The 15,437-nt window shown below is 34.9% G+C and overlaps 1 pseudogene; it reads right to left on the reverse strand.

The window, feature by feature from the left end:
• Window positions 1–1,570: 1,570 nt before the first annotated feature.
• LOC130682189 (putative bifunctional UDP-N-acetylglucosamine transferase and deubiquitinase ALG13) overlaps window positions 1,571–15,437 on the reverse strand; it is a 105,981-nt pseudogene continuing 92,114 nt past the window's right edge.

Below are 15,437 nucleotides of genomic sequence, written 5' to 3' on the forward strand. Positions count from 1 at the left end.
TGTACCTGTATAAAACAGGAGATTAGCAGAGAAGTTAAAACACTAATAGACAAATTGTTATGAAGCCAGTACACTCACTGCCTTCCATCTTTCTTTACTAAAGTTGTCACATACTTGTACCACAAGGATTTAAGATCAAGGATGCAAAAACAAAACACAACCAGTTCCGTGTCTTATGAAGCACAAGCCTTAACTAGGTCACTGATTTGGAACTCATTAATATCATTCGTCTCGAGAATAGCACATTGAAGATATGATACCTTTTTTGAAATGGATTCCAGTCCAGTTCTTTCAGCTGTTACAGCAGCTCAAGTCCCAAAGTCTCAGTATTTTTTGCCTGGGGTGTAACTCAAGGTTGGAAAGGACAAGCATTAATGATCTTAATATAAAGACTTTATAAATATTAAGACAATATAAATAACTTTTGTGGCAAACAAAGAATACACTTTAAATAGATGTTTGTCAGGTGAGAAACTGCAAAGCATTCGTGATCAATTAGTCCTCAGAGAACTGACTCAGAAGAATCTTCTGGTCTTTAGGTAGATGAAAGGGAGAAGGCAGAAAGGCTGATGAAATACATCTCACAAAGTCAGAGACAAGGCAGGCCTGGAGAGATACAAGTCTAAAGACAAAAACTGAAAGATATAACAACAACTGGAAGTACAGGAGAATGAAAAAGTAAGTCTGGATCAAAGTTCCAGAAGGAAGTAAACAGACTTAAAAAAATGCAAACTAAAAAGAAACATTCTCAAGGGAAAACAACCAGATATGGTAGTACAAGCATTGCAGTATCTTACGATCAAATAACTTTTCAACTGGTCCCATCAATTCTTGCCATAAATTTGTTGTTTTGCAACCAAACTACCAGTGGAAGAAAACATACTAGAACAATCAAATGTCTGTTACTCTTTGCTGCCAGGAAAAAGTGAAAAGAAAATCACACTAATTTGAGCAATTTTAAATGCAAATTTTATTCACTGCTAACTGCAAAGAACACCAATTCAGTAGTGTGCAGTAGAACACTTACATAAATCCAGTATTAAACAGAGCATATGGGATAAATCTAAAGCAGAGTACCATGAGCCTTTGATATGGTTATCACAGAACACAACTCAGTTCAGACAATTAAGAAAGAATTCAATACTGCTAGTTACCCAGAAGCAAGTGCTCTTGGTTTCATAAAAAAGCAGTTGTTGCACTTTTCATGGTTTAATATGGTATGTAATATCTGAACCAAGGATATAGTTCATGTGATTTATTCTTTTTGTCAGTTGGTACCATCAGCTAATACAAAGTTGACAAGCCTGCTGAAAGGAAAACACTTGAGTACAATGAAGTATGCTCAGTATGTGGCTAGCTGCACATCCACCTCAATTTCCTTAATCACAACCTAGAGTAATACTCCTTTATTTTAAAGTACTATTTAAACCAGAAGATAAAATAATTTTAGAGACAAATATAATAGTAACCACTCTAACAACCTAACTCAAACACTAACATAAAACAATTTTTAAAAAACCAGAACAGCAAGAAAAATGGCAGTGTTAAGAATGCTTCATACTGCTGAATCTTACATATTTTGAGATACATGATGAGAAGCTAATGGAGGTAAAGCAATATAGCCAACTGGCCCAGGTCTCATAGTACCATGAATATGACAAGAACCACCATATGCTGCACCAACTGGATGCCAAGGGACACCGTAAGGATAATAAGGCACAACAGGAAGGCAGGATTCAAAACCAAGCAAAGATGGCTGCCCAAAGGGATCTGACATCACTGGATATTGGACTGCTCCATGAGGCACAGGTGCAGGGTCAGCATTTGGAAAAGTATCTGAAATAAAGAATGTAAACAGTATGCTTTATATACAAAAATACACAAAACAACAACATAAATGGATGATCTTACAGGTAAAAATAAAATTTATCACTAAATATAGGAAAGATCACAACAATTATGGTGGGAGCACTTTAGATATCAGCGTTGGTAATTTGAGAGGTTATCAGAAGATTGTATGAAAATTTCCTAAAAAAAGTGTGTGTTGTGTGTATATAATGTGTCAAATATATTCTACCTAGAGAAAACTATCTCTCTGGGATCATATAAGTACCAAAACAGACTAGATGCTACTTTCTCTAGAGTCCTTCTAGTCAATTCAATTCTTTTAACAGTCAGTTGCAATTAAGTTATTCAATAGCTTTCAGTGTAATGCATATCATCCAAATAACTATTCTGTATTTCTTAAGCAATTAATAATTCAGATGTCTAAAGTAGTGACTGTGGCATCTGCATCTTACTTCACTAATGGACAGTGACTGCAATGGGGTAAGGGGGGGACTTGATAAAATGCGTGAATGTAGTTATGACATTGTTTTTCACATTAAACCTTCATAAGAGTATGTATTAATGATACCTTAATAAAGAAAACTTGGGTGTCTATACCATCTAGCCTACACTTTAAGGTAAAGGTCTAAAGAGCATCCTAAAAGACCAACAATTTAAGTGTCATGTCTTGAATGTCATAAAGATATTAGCCTAAGTTTCATTTTACAGCACTTGAGCTACCTTAAGTCAGTTTTAGTGGACACAGACGCTGTTCTGACCCTGCTATAGTGAGTATATAAATAGTAACAAAAAGGAGTCCTTCATTACTTGGGATAACATAGATTAGCTCATTCTGTGAAATTAAGACTGCCAAGGTCTCATGGTTTACTACAATTGAAAATTTATAAATGGTACATGGTACAAAAATACATTAAAGGTTGAAACTTAAAAATTTTTATTACCACAGGCCACATCACACCACCAGACTAGGAATAAGATTCCATAAGGCTAACGTTCCAAAACCATTAGTATGTTTTAAAATAAAAAGGGAAGGAAGGATATTCATATTCCTCACATGACCCTGACACAGTATACTTATGCGTTTAGTATATAAATACAGGGTATCTCTCTCATTTAGTTCTTAGAACAATCCTGGCAAATCAAGTATTTCCCATTTTACAGATAGTTAGGGAGGTTAAGTAACTCAGCCAAGATCGCCACCATCAAGCGAGCAGTGCTGGATGGGGAACAGATTTGGTTAGGTTAGTCTACATCCTTTCTTCCACCTCCTGCTGACTCTTTCCAAGGGCAGTCCAAAGATCCTGTTCTCAATCCTTCATATTGCCTCCTTACATTATACTGTGAACTCATAGACAGAGCAACCATCTTTATGGTGTGGTACAACAGTCTGAGGATTCCTTTACATACTTAAAAATTTAGGATCTGAAATAGCTTTTGCTTGTGTGGGTTATAACTATCAATATTTACTGTATTAGTAAATAAACTAAGAAAGTTAATATTATTTAATTCATGTAAAAATAAGCCCACTACTGGTAACACAAAATTTTTTTACAGAAAACGATTTTCCAAAACAAAAATTGAGACAAGTGGCATTGTTTTACACTTGTGCAAATCTCTAATGTATGGGTGAATATAGACAGCTGGATTTTCTTATCTGCTTCTGCATTTAATCGATCATGATAATGTTGTTTTGGTTGGAGTATTTGAAGAAAATCTGGCCTCATACAGATTTGTAGTTGGAAAGAAGGGAAGTCTTCAAATAACTAGCCTTTCCAGGTAATTGTAGATAACTTCTGACACTACACCCAAACTAGGTAAGTGGTAGTTTTTTAAAGGTCGGTAGCAATGTGGACTTTTTGTACTCTGTCAGTATTAAAATACAGTTTTATCTTGTACTTTTGAGAGATGTTACAAAATCATGCACAGGTGACATTATACATTGGTAAAAGAGAAAATATTATTTCACTGAGATATACCGATATCCCAAATGTTGACACACTTCATTATACAGTGTAAAAAAATGACATTCATTAATAGACCCATCTATCTTATTACGAGAGTTAAGTACTAGGAAGCTGTCAAACTCATAGTGGAAGACAAGTTTTCAAAAATTTTAATTTTTATTCAAAAACTGTAATTGTTACCTTGGACCACAAATACTACCAGTAGTTTTACTTGAAATGACAGGCTCACATTGTTCATTTGAGAAAATTTCTGCCAGATCCCCAAGTCTGAATAACCATAGTCAGTCCATCATTTTTTCAAGTAAAAATAGTGTTCTATGAAAAAAGCTAGTTCAGATCAGAACTCAACCTCACAAATCCTTTTAAGGTAGTCATCAATATGCAGAGTGCTTATTACTACTTACCATTTTGTTACACAGAATAGGTACAATTATTCAATGATAAACATTTAATAGAAATAAGAGTATCTTTGATGAAACAAAAAATAAAACTGGCATTTTTTTGTATTGTGGGTGTGGGAATGAACAAGATGCTGATCACTAGCACACAGTTTCATTGCTCCTGCCTTAATTTGGGGCTTAGGCACCAGCAGCTTTACCCACCACTGATTTTTGCACCCTCGGTGCAAATATAAGACAGTGAAAGAGACCGTTAAAATCTGTGGATGATGATGAATACTTTGGGCCTCATGGATCCCTTAAAAGGGTCTCACAGACCCTAAAGGACATGCATAGCATGCTTTGAGAAACACTGCTCTGGTATATAGACCTAATGAAATACCTGAAGACTATTATTTACAATAAAATCTAATTGTCTTTCTTGCAGGCAATCTTACTATATACTCACCACTTGCTGATGCTTCTGCCTGTGTGCCATCTTGACTCTCCACCTCACTGTACAACTGAGAACTGGTTTGGTCTGCCAGAGAAGGTGTCTCAGTATAGCCTGGATAATTCTGCACATGAAGCTGCCGCTGCTGGTGCATATATGGCACATAGACCAAGGAGTGCCAGTAGTTGTGGTGATAGCACTTAGATAAGAGAGGGAAAACACACATACTTTACGGTTACCTTTTCTTAAAATAGTATGGTTACTCACTTAAAAAAAAGTAGGGCCATGATTTTTAGGTGGGGTAGCAATGACTTTTTGACCTAAAAGATATGACATTTAGTAAATCTATTCTCTATTATAACTTTTAGGATATTTTCCAGTGTCCCAATCTCATAGTTGGACCTAGAAATTCTTTTAAGAGAGCATCCTAATTAGAGATACACACAATGACCTGTATACAAAGATGTCTTTTATAGCATTATATTTAAAAGCAAAAAAACAATGAACAACACAACTATTTGACAACAGGAAATGGAATGATGAATTCAAATAGAGGCAATATGAAAATGCTGTAATAGAAAAAAAGTACTCACATTGTTAACTTAAAAATTTGTAAGATTACATAGCAGCGCGTATTTTGTAAAAAAGGATATAAGCTGTAAGGAAACATCAGTGTACAGTGGTTATAATTTGGCTGTTATAGCATTTCTGAAATTAATGACAATGAATGCTATTACTTTTAATATGAAAAAATCATTAAAATATCTATTCTGCATTTATTTGCATTCCCATGATGTAAAATGCAGAATATTTTAAAATGCCATAACTTGTGGAATGAGTTACATTTCCTTATGTGACTATAATAAACTAACATAACCGAAGGGGAAAATAGTTTATTTTTCAATTCTTGAAACTACATTTAAGAAATACAGTCTTGAAGAACAAAACAAACTCTACTACTCAATTTAAAAATGTGTGACAATTGGAGAATATAGTTTTCTGGAAATGGTATGTCCAAAGTTTTAGAGAAATCCATGTTTGGGAATATGAACTATTCTGAACATTATCCAGGAGACTGGATCATTCACCAGACCTTAAGATGTATTATTCCTTTTCAGGAAATATGCCATCTTGTTGTATCAGAAGTCAAGTGTATTTCAGGGAGAAAATGATGGCTGAAATGATAAAAGAGGTCTTTCCTGAAATCAGAAACACCTGTCAGTGACATTAACATATCAGTCAGTAACCGCCCTTCAACAATTCAGGGTAGTGAAATCAGTGTTTGGCAATTACGTATGTATATGAACACTTTAAAAATAATAGAGCTCTTTAAATGTCTTTGAATTAGTCTGATTACTTTTCCAATGAAATGCAGAAATAGTCATAAAAATGTTTTAAGTATGGAAAAATAATCCATTTGTTATTTTGAGACAGAACAACATAATGAAGGATTGGCGTATATTAAATGTGGAGGCCAATATATGCCAAAGCTAGGGTGCTTAGAGCCCCTACTCACCATAATTTAACAACTATTTTTAAGAGAAACTGAAGCACTATGAGGCTAAAGTAGAAAACTGACCTGCATCACCTTCAGAGATACATTATGAAAGACAGGAATTAAACTTTTAGGCCCCTGTCAGTATTCTTGGCTATTAAAGTTCAAGAGTCTGCTTATCAAAACAGCTTCATTTTTAATAGAACAGACTTTATCAAAGCAATTTTAACATGACTCTTACCTGCAATCCCAAATTGAAATAGTACTGCAGAACTTCCATATCTAAAATTAAAAATTTTAATTTTAGTGATTACATGACATAAGCAATTAGAACACTTAGAAGCTTTTCTTTGAGTACTAAGGTAGATACCTTATCAACACATTAACATCACCCTCAATTCTCCCTTAGTAAATGTAAATGACTACTTACCTATCACTATAGAGACCATTTTCTGATCCAAAGTTTAATTTACCAAATACGTATTTTATTTCTATTCTTAATATTAGGCAGACATTACAGGAGTGCCACGTTGGCTAATATTTAGAAAAAATACAGTAGAGGTATTTTCATGCTTGTCTCAAGACTAAAATTTTACTTTAATACAAATCTACTACATAAGCAATCATATTGGTCCTCTATTAATGGAGCTCCACACTGTACAAATGAATGCTCTCCCAATGCTAAGATGGAGAGGGAGAAGGGAATTAAGGGGCACTATAATTCACAGTCACAGTATAGGTAGGTCATGGGGAAGGCAATACAGCATGGAAAAGACAAGCAATGACTCTATAGCATCTTACTACACTGATAGACAGTGACTGCAATGGTGGGCGGTGGTGTGGACTTGATAATACAGGTGAATGTTGTGTTCATGTGGAACCTTCATAAGATGGTGTATCTATGATTCTTCAAAAAAATATCATGAGCAGTATTATTCACAATAGCAAAAAAGTGGAAACCCAAATGTCAATAAACCAACAGATAAAAATGCAGCATATCCATACAATGGATTATTCAGCCACAGAAAAGAATGAAGAATAGATACATGCTACAATCATGGATGACTTTTGAAAACACTATACTAAGTCAAAAGAACCAACTTCAAGAGACCCCATATTGTATGATTCTACTTATATGAGATGTCCAAAACAGGCAAATCTATGGAGGCAGGAAGTAGAATAGTGGCTGCCAGGGACGAGAATGAGGAGCGACTAATAATGCAGATAGGGTTTCTTTCTGGGGTGATAAAAACATTCCGGAATTAGTGATAGTTGCACATATTTGCGAATGTGTTAAAGACCACTGAGTTGTAAACTTTAACTGGGAGACTTATATGGTATGTGAATTATAGCTCAAGCTGTTAAAAACAAGTGGCACAGTAAGAACCATAAAAATTCAAAAAAATCATTTTGAAATGCAATGGGGGATTATCATGAAAATGTCTAAGTGGATGGAGAGAATTTCAGTGGAATCACCATCTCAGAAGCAGAAAACCAGGTGAATAGAGTTCTTGTAAAGTAGGTGCTAAGGTTCAAGTTTGGGGAAAAAAAAGTAGGAGGAGATAAGGTTCAACTATTTTACACAAAACTAACAAACACCAATCTATGACCCATCAATTCCACTCCTAGGAATTTACCCAAAGGAAATGAAAACATGCTCGCAAAGACTTTTATGAGAATGTTCATGGAAGGTTTATTCATAGGAGCCCCAAACTGGAAATAGCCCTGATGTCCATTAATAGAATGGACAACCTGTGGAATATCCATACAATTAAATTATACTGGTAAGCAATGGACAACCATTGGTACATATGCAGCAACATGGAAAAACCTCAGAAGCATAATGCTGAGTTTAAGAAGCCTTCCACAAAGGGCACATACTGTATGATTATATTTACATGAAGTTCTAAAACAGATAAAACTGGCAGAAAAAAGAGAACAGTGATTGCCTCTTAAAGGAAGTGGAGCTAGGGGTGGGGAATGACTAGAAAGGGGCACAAGGGAACTTTGTGGGATAATGGTAGTATTTTCTATCTTGACCAGGATTTAGGTTACAGAGGTGCAAGTATCTATTTGTCAAAACTCAGCAAGTGTACATTTAAGATTTGTGCATTTCATTATATGTAAACTTTACATCAGAAGAAAAAATAAGTATCAAACTCTAGTTAAAGATATGTATGCTGAAGTTTTTATGCAATAGATCGTTGAAGTCTACAATTTACTTTGAAATGCACCAAAAATAAGATGGATTGAAGGGAAAGATGGATACATGAAGTACAGTTACATGTTAATGATAAAATCCAGGTAGTGGATATATCAATATTTATTTTAAAATTCAACTTTCATGTATGTTTGAACATTTTCATAAAATGCTGGAATATGTATAATTAGCATTATGTGCCAACTGAGTAGATCCCGGGCAGGTGTACGTAAGTGAAGGGAAGGGGTAAGGGTTTAGATACTGGGTAAATTAGGTAGAAATGACACATTATTAACAAAACAGGAAACCAAGAAGAGTCCATGTTTTACATGGCCTGGGAGAAGAAAAAGGGAGATAACAATGAATTTCATTATAGACAGACTGAGTTTGAAAGTAAGAAAGCCAAATGTAGCAAGTGGCTAGACACAAGTACCTGAAAATTCAGAGGCCAGGGCTAGACAGATTTAGGAACCATCTATATAAAGGTGATAATGAAGCTTTAAGGTAAAGAAAAAGGAAAGAATGGAGGTGAAGATGATCTTGGTAACTACCATATGGGCTAGGAAGAAAAAAAAACAGAACAGAGAAGCAGCTAAAAAATCAAGATAACATTAAAGTAAAGAAAGTATAAATAAGCTACAATTTTCAACTACAAATCTCTTTTGAAAAACACTGCCAAACAGAGGTGTAAAACAAAGAATTTCCTATGGGAAACTGCTCTTTACTTTGATGGAGGAAACAACACATGGCTGAAATCCATGACAAATCAGACCCCCAATTCCTCCAAACAAAAACATTCTCCAAATCTTTGAAATTAAGTTGGAATTACATTTAGGTATTTAATCCTAAATACCAAAGATTACAACAGTTTCATACACTTATGGTAGGAATTTACGAAATGAAGAAAAATTTGTTATCGACTCCTGCTTTTCAAGAAAAACAGTTGAGAAAGCAAAGATATCCAGTTGAGAATGTTCTTCAGGGAGAAACATCTCAGACCTAAATAACCCTCACCCAAGTCTCAAAATCTACTTACCTTGAGGCAGATCATTGCCACTTGGATCACAGGAATAAGGTGGAGGTGGAGGTGGAAGAGGTGGAGGTGGTAAGTTTGAAGCCTCCCCCACCTCAAGAGGATAAAGAGAATAGGAAGGATAGGAAGGATAGGAAGGATAGGAAGGATAGGAAGGATAGGAAGGATAGGAAGGATGAGGAGGAAAAGGAGGAGGAAGAGGAGAAACAGGTGGTGGTGGTAGATAGGCAGCAGGAATAGGAGCAGAGAGGTATGGACAGGATGGTGAGGTGATCACTAAAAAAGAAACAAAAAGTAGCAATGCACAACCTTAATACCTTACAAGCAATAGCTCATTGTCTACTCCTCCTCCACCCCCAATATGTCGAACAACTCTAATTCTTATGTGTTGACTTAAAATAAAAAACTTGGAAGGTAAGTTGCCCATACTCTCTTAGACAAGCCAGTCAAAAACTAGGATTTATTACAGGTTAGTTTTAGTTTTGTAAATTACTTGAAATTAAGAGGAAAAAAAACTGAAACTGAAGAACTTTGACTACCAAAGACTTTAAACATTAGCTAACAGGTACATAAATAAAATACCATTAAAGCAAAATTTTTACTTAGCTTAATACAAAATTAAGGATGTTTTCAGACATCTGCCACTCTTAGATCATTAAGAAGCTAGTAAGAGAGACTAAATTGCACAGATTACAGATGAAGTAATCCTTGAAGGTTTCTACTTGTAGCATTGGAGTAACATAAGGAACTCTAAATCATATTTCCATTTCTAAGCATGTACAGAATCTAAAACAGGCTAGCTGAAATACCTTATTCCTTTAACTTTCTACACCTGTTACTATGTTTTAAAAACAATATTCATATAGGAGTCAGTTTTTGACAATTAAAATACAAATATGTTCAAGTATGAATACATTTCTCTATGAGGATAAAGGAAACAATGCAGTTCCAACCTAGTTAAAATATCCCTATATATACATAGTATGCCAGAAAATGTGTTACATTTTTGACAAAAGGTGAGTGATAGAACCTTTCAAGTTTAACTGAATCATTTTAACTGACTTAGAAAGTCAAGTACTAAATTTTATCATTGTTACCTGCACTTTAATTTTAATCCTGAGAAGTATAGAAAAATTTAGTCTTGTTCTTCAATAAAGGTTTAAATTCAGTTTTAGAACACTTAGTTCAACTAACAGTCCACACAAGCTGAATTTGTTATCCTAGTAATTTAATGAGGAATAAGGCCAAGTATTAGAAGGAACCCACACTGTTTTCATTCACTGACATAAATGTTAATAACACACTTATCTATACTCTTTATACAGTTACAGGCTAATAGTAATAGGAAATCTGTGTCTTAGTGTAATATAAAACTTGATAAACAGCTCTTTAGGGGTGATGAAACTTCTTTTTTGGTTGTGGTGTTATACAACTCTATGCATTGTGAAAACTTAAACAACTGGGCACCAAAAGACAAATTTTATTGTATCTAAGTTAAACTTTAAAAACTTGCTCAACTGTTTTGGAGTTTTGTCTTGCATATAGAAATATCCACTTGTACAGTTTTGGAAAAGGAATCTAATTTTTAGAACATCTCCAAATGTTTTGAAGACCTCATGGATGTTTACTCTTATTCCTCTTAAACTAGCACTCAAATCACACCATTTTAAAAAAGCAAATGGAGTAAATTCACTCAGATGAAGACAGAATGTGGTGATGATCACTAAATAAAAACCAAGTATTAGACACAGACGTAGCTAAGTAAGTTCTCATGGGCCTGAGAGGATCAAGGGCAGAAGAGATATGGAGGTTAACTTTATCTGAACTCACTGTACTTCTAAGTACATAATGTAATAAACCCCCTAAGAAAAAGCTTTCATAATTTCTAGCTACTCTCTAGAGAAACATGAGCATTCTCATGCACAGTTTTAATAGGGCTCTATAGGCTTAAAGGGTATATAATTCAAGAGGTAACTCCAGGACAATGGAACTTTTCTAAAGTATTAGTGGAAACCAATGTAATGTCCTAAAAATACTTATTCTCCCTTGTCTTTGTAGGTGCAGTGCGCTTCAGGACATTTCAGGGGAGAATATGAATATGCATAGTAAGATTCGGCTTCTTACAGATCAGGCCTGGACCTAGGTGTAGTGAGGTGCAAAACTGAAGGGGCCACCAAGTTAACACTCAGAATAACTCATGGCAAGTAAAATATAAAAATTCTAAATTAAGACAGGATCCAAGCCTGCACCTGCATGACCCCCAACAATGAATGTCTCATTCAACTCACCCTAAGCCTGGCACACAGATTTTATATTTAAAGTTTCAGTACTTTATCATGGATATTTTCTGCATTAACCTTTATTTTTTTAAATAGTGCATTAAAGTACTATCTTGATGATCGTGGGTTTTCGGCACTTCCTTAAATCTTGCATCCAAGGCAAATGAGTCCCTAGTCGCAGCTCTGACAAGCACCTTCAAAGTTACCAAAACTCAGTTGACAGCATTTAATGCTTATGAGGAGACTCATGTTAAATGCAATCATAGCATCTAGTAGGTAAGAAGTGGCTTAAAACAGGATGAAATGGGGTGCCAGAGAAACACGTGAATAACACAATGCGAAATATGATTTGTTTCATCTAGAGGACTGACGGGAATGATAAAGAATAACTAAAAAGCAGCCATGAACTAGTAGACTTACAGCTGAGGTTCCTAAGCGACTCAAAAAACAAAAAGTAAAATAAATGAAGGCAGTATACATTTTTAGAAATACCTACATAGAACACAATTTGGCATTTAAAAAGTAAGCGTTCGATGACTGTAAGTGAGGCATTACAATGTTTAGTTCAGCTGTTACTTCATTTGTTTTTAAGCTCATGCATCTGCTAGAAACAGAGCAGTTTTTCCTTACAATTAGCACAAAGTAGTAAAAGAGGGTCTACATTAACATTTGCAGTGAAAATTTTCTATGGTAATTAACATATACTGCATGGTTTTGTTCTAGGCACTGTGCTAAACAGTTAATTTTTAAGTTCTACATCAAAGAAAACACATCAAATGAATTATTTTAAAGTGGACACTATGAAGGTCAAGTAAAACTTTGCCAGCCATTCAAGAAAAATTCCATGTGCCCCATCCCAATCATAACCCTCCCTTTCCCACCATAATTAACTGTTATCCTTTCATAATATCATTTCCTTATGGTCTTAAGGGTTTTGTTACCCAAATATGTATCCCTAGATAGTTTTTTTAAGTTTATGTCTTGAATCTCTTTAAGTCTGTTGGTCCTTTCTCCACCTCTGTCATTTCCTTTCAGTTTTTTTTTTTTTTGAAGAATCTGGGCCCTTGGACCTGTTAAATTTCCCAGTCTGGATTTTGCTGATCACATACGCTTGGTGCATTTCAATATGTTCTACCACATTTCCTGCAATTGGGCAGTTGGATCCAGGAGGCTGGATCAGACTAGGATTAATTCCCTTGGCACTTCTGTAAGTAACATGTGACTGCCTCTGCAATCTCAGCAGCTATTTCTGCTTAATACCCATTCATTCAGTAAGGACTGCAAAATGATTATGTTCTGCCCCTTTTATTCACTGATCATATATATATATATATATATATATATATATATATATAAAACACACACACACACACACACACACACACACGCACGCACGCATGCACGCACACATTTGCCCCCAACTACTATTTGGTTACACATTGGTTCAGTTCGTATAAGGCAAGCAAGATAAACGCTGCTTTCACTTAATTTTGCAGTGTTCAAGAAAATGAACTGGTTTCCTATCATCCTCTTAAGGTAACAAATTTAAAAACATTAAGTACTTAAAAATTTAACACATTTTATGTGTTCTAACCTACTGTAATTATCATTGCTGAGGCTTAAATTATTCCATTTTTGGCCAGTGGGAACCTGTTCAAGACAGGTCCTAAGTCCTTTTGACGTGAGTCTAGTAACTCTTCCTAGCTATCTGCCATGACAAAATGATCCAGGCTAATCTTGAACATTTCTTGCAGCCATTTCTCCACAAAGGCCCCACCTTTTTTTTAAGTGAGAAATAGTATTTCAAGACTACAAATTGAGTGCTAAGGTTATTCATCATTTCTAGGCCTTTTCTGTGGACAAAGCTACGAAAAATACACACATATTTAAAGATAAAATACCTTAAGTTTATATCGATACTTTCAAATTTAGGACCACAGAAGCTTTTACTCAGCCTCTTTATCACATCTGTATTACCTTTCTTCCATATTGAGACTCCTGGTTTGCTAGGACATGAGGGGATAAAATTAGAATATCCCATACTCACTCTTGTTTTAGACAACATTTGTTTCAGAACAACAATCTGAGTGAACTTGATATGATTCATGAAAGCATTAAAAAATGCTTACCACATGGTCTCTCAACTCCCCCATTTTTAAAAATAGCTATGCTGTATCTACAATGTCTAAGTATAAGGCTGTTGCTATTACACAGTAAATTCTCAACCTCTAGCCTGTTTGTATTAATTCTTCCAGTAATTATGTATTTAATACCATCAGATCTTATGCTGATGTTTCTAATTGTTTTAGTAGTCTTAAAGTCAAAGCTCATTCTCTAGTACACTGATGTCCATTCAATACAACTTTCTGTGATGGCAGAAATAACACTTCTGGGATGTCCAATATAGTTGCCTCTATCTCCATGTGACTTTGAGCAGTTTACATGTGGTTGGTGACTGAGCAACTGAAACCTTACTCAACTATAATTAACTGAAATTTAAATTGTCACATGTGGCTAGTGATTACCCTGCTTGATGGCATGGCTTTAGTAGATTCTCCAGGAAGGGCTCATGCAACTAAGATTCTCTCAATTCTTACATCTGACTTTAGGCTTGATAATCAGTTTAATTAGATATAAAATCTTTGGTTTACATTCTTATTTATTATCTCAAATGTTACTCCATTTTCTTCTGGCAGAGGCTATTAAGTTTGATGAATTGCATTTCATTTTTTTATGTCCCATAGGCTCTTTCATCTAGATTACAAAAGGACTTTTTCTTTAAAGTCCAGACATTTTACTAGAATGTTCTGGTATTGCTTGCTCTGGGTCAATATTCTCAGATAAGCAGAGTGCTATTTCAGTACACAGTTTTAAAGCTTTTTCAATTTCATAAAAGTTTTCTGAATTAGAGGTGTTACCATTTGTTCTTTCTCCTTACTTTGGTTTTCTTCTTCAGGGAGGACTTCTACAGTGTTTAGTCTCCTCTGCCTATGTTTAATACATCACTTTTGATTTTTTTAATCTTCCTTTTCTTCATTTTAGATTTCCCTTCTTTCTTATATCTTTCTCTGAAAGCATTATCTGTTGTATATTTTTGGTCATGTTTGTTATAGTTTTGCCTTCATTACTGAAATTACTTTCTTCCATTTCTAATGCTTTCCTGAGGTCTGTCACATATGAGTTTTTCTAACTCATTTGCTATTTTTATACCATTTTTTAATGTCTTTAGCTCATTCTGAAATAGTTAAGTAGTCATATTTCTGACATACCTCATGCCTTTAGGGAGATTATTCTTTTTTTCCCCTCAAAATATCTTTGTACAGAATTTTATTTTGCACTTTTCTTCCATTCATTTTTAAGTGAAATTATTTTTCATGAACTTTAGAATGAGTACAGGAAAGCTTTTCTAACTTCGTAGGATTTTATTTTCTTGTGCAGTATTAAAAACCATGAATGCTTTCTAGGATGCCTTGACTCTGTTCTCAACTTTAATCAGGACCTGCTCTTTTTACTATACTGATCAATTTTGATTGCACTCTCAGCAGTTTCTCCTTGGAATGTCAGTTTTGAGTGTTCTTAGGGGCTAAATTGTTCCAAGCCCTTCAATTCCTTTACCATGTACCCAAAGCACTCACCCAGTATTGGAGAGGTCAAATCCCTTCCCAGTCTTAGCTGCTCCTTCCAAATTGGCTGCCTCACTTTCCCATGAATTATTAGCTCTTTAGTAGTTCTCCTGTTCTCAGATCCATCAGACAACAGCCCCAGTGATTCTGTTTTCTTGCACCCA

Source organism: Manis pentadactyla, chromosome Y, assembly GCF_030020395.1.
Source record: "Manis pentadactyla isolate mManPen7 chromosome Y, mManPen7.hap1, whole genome shotgun sequence".
In the NCBI taxonomy this organism is placed as follows: Eukaryota; Metazoa; Chordata; class Mammalia; order Pholidota; family Manidae; genus Manis; species Manis pentadactyla.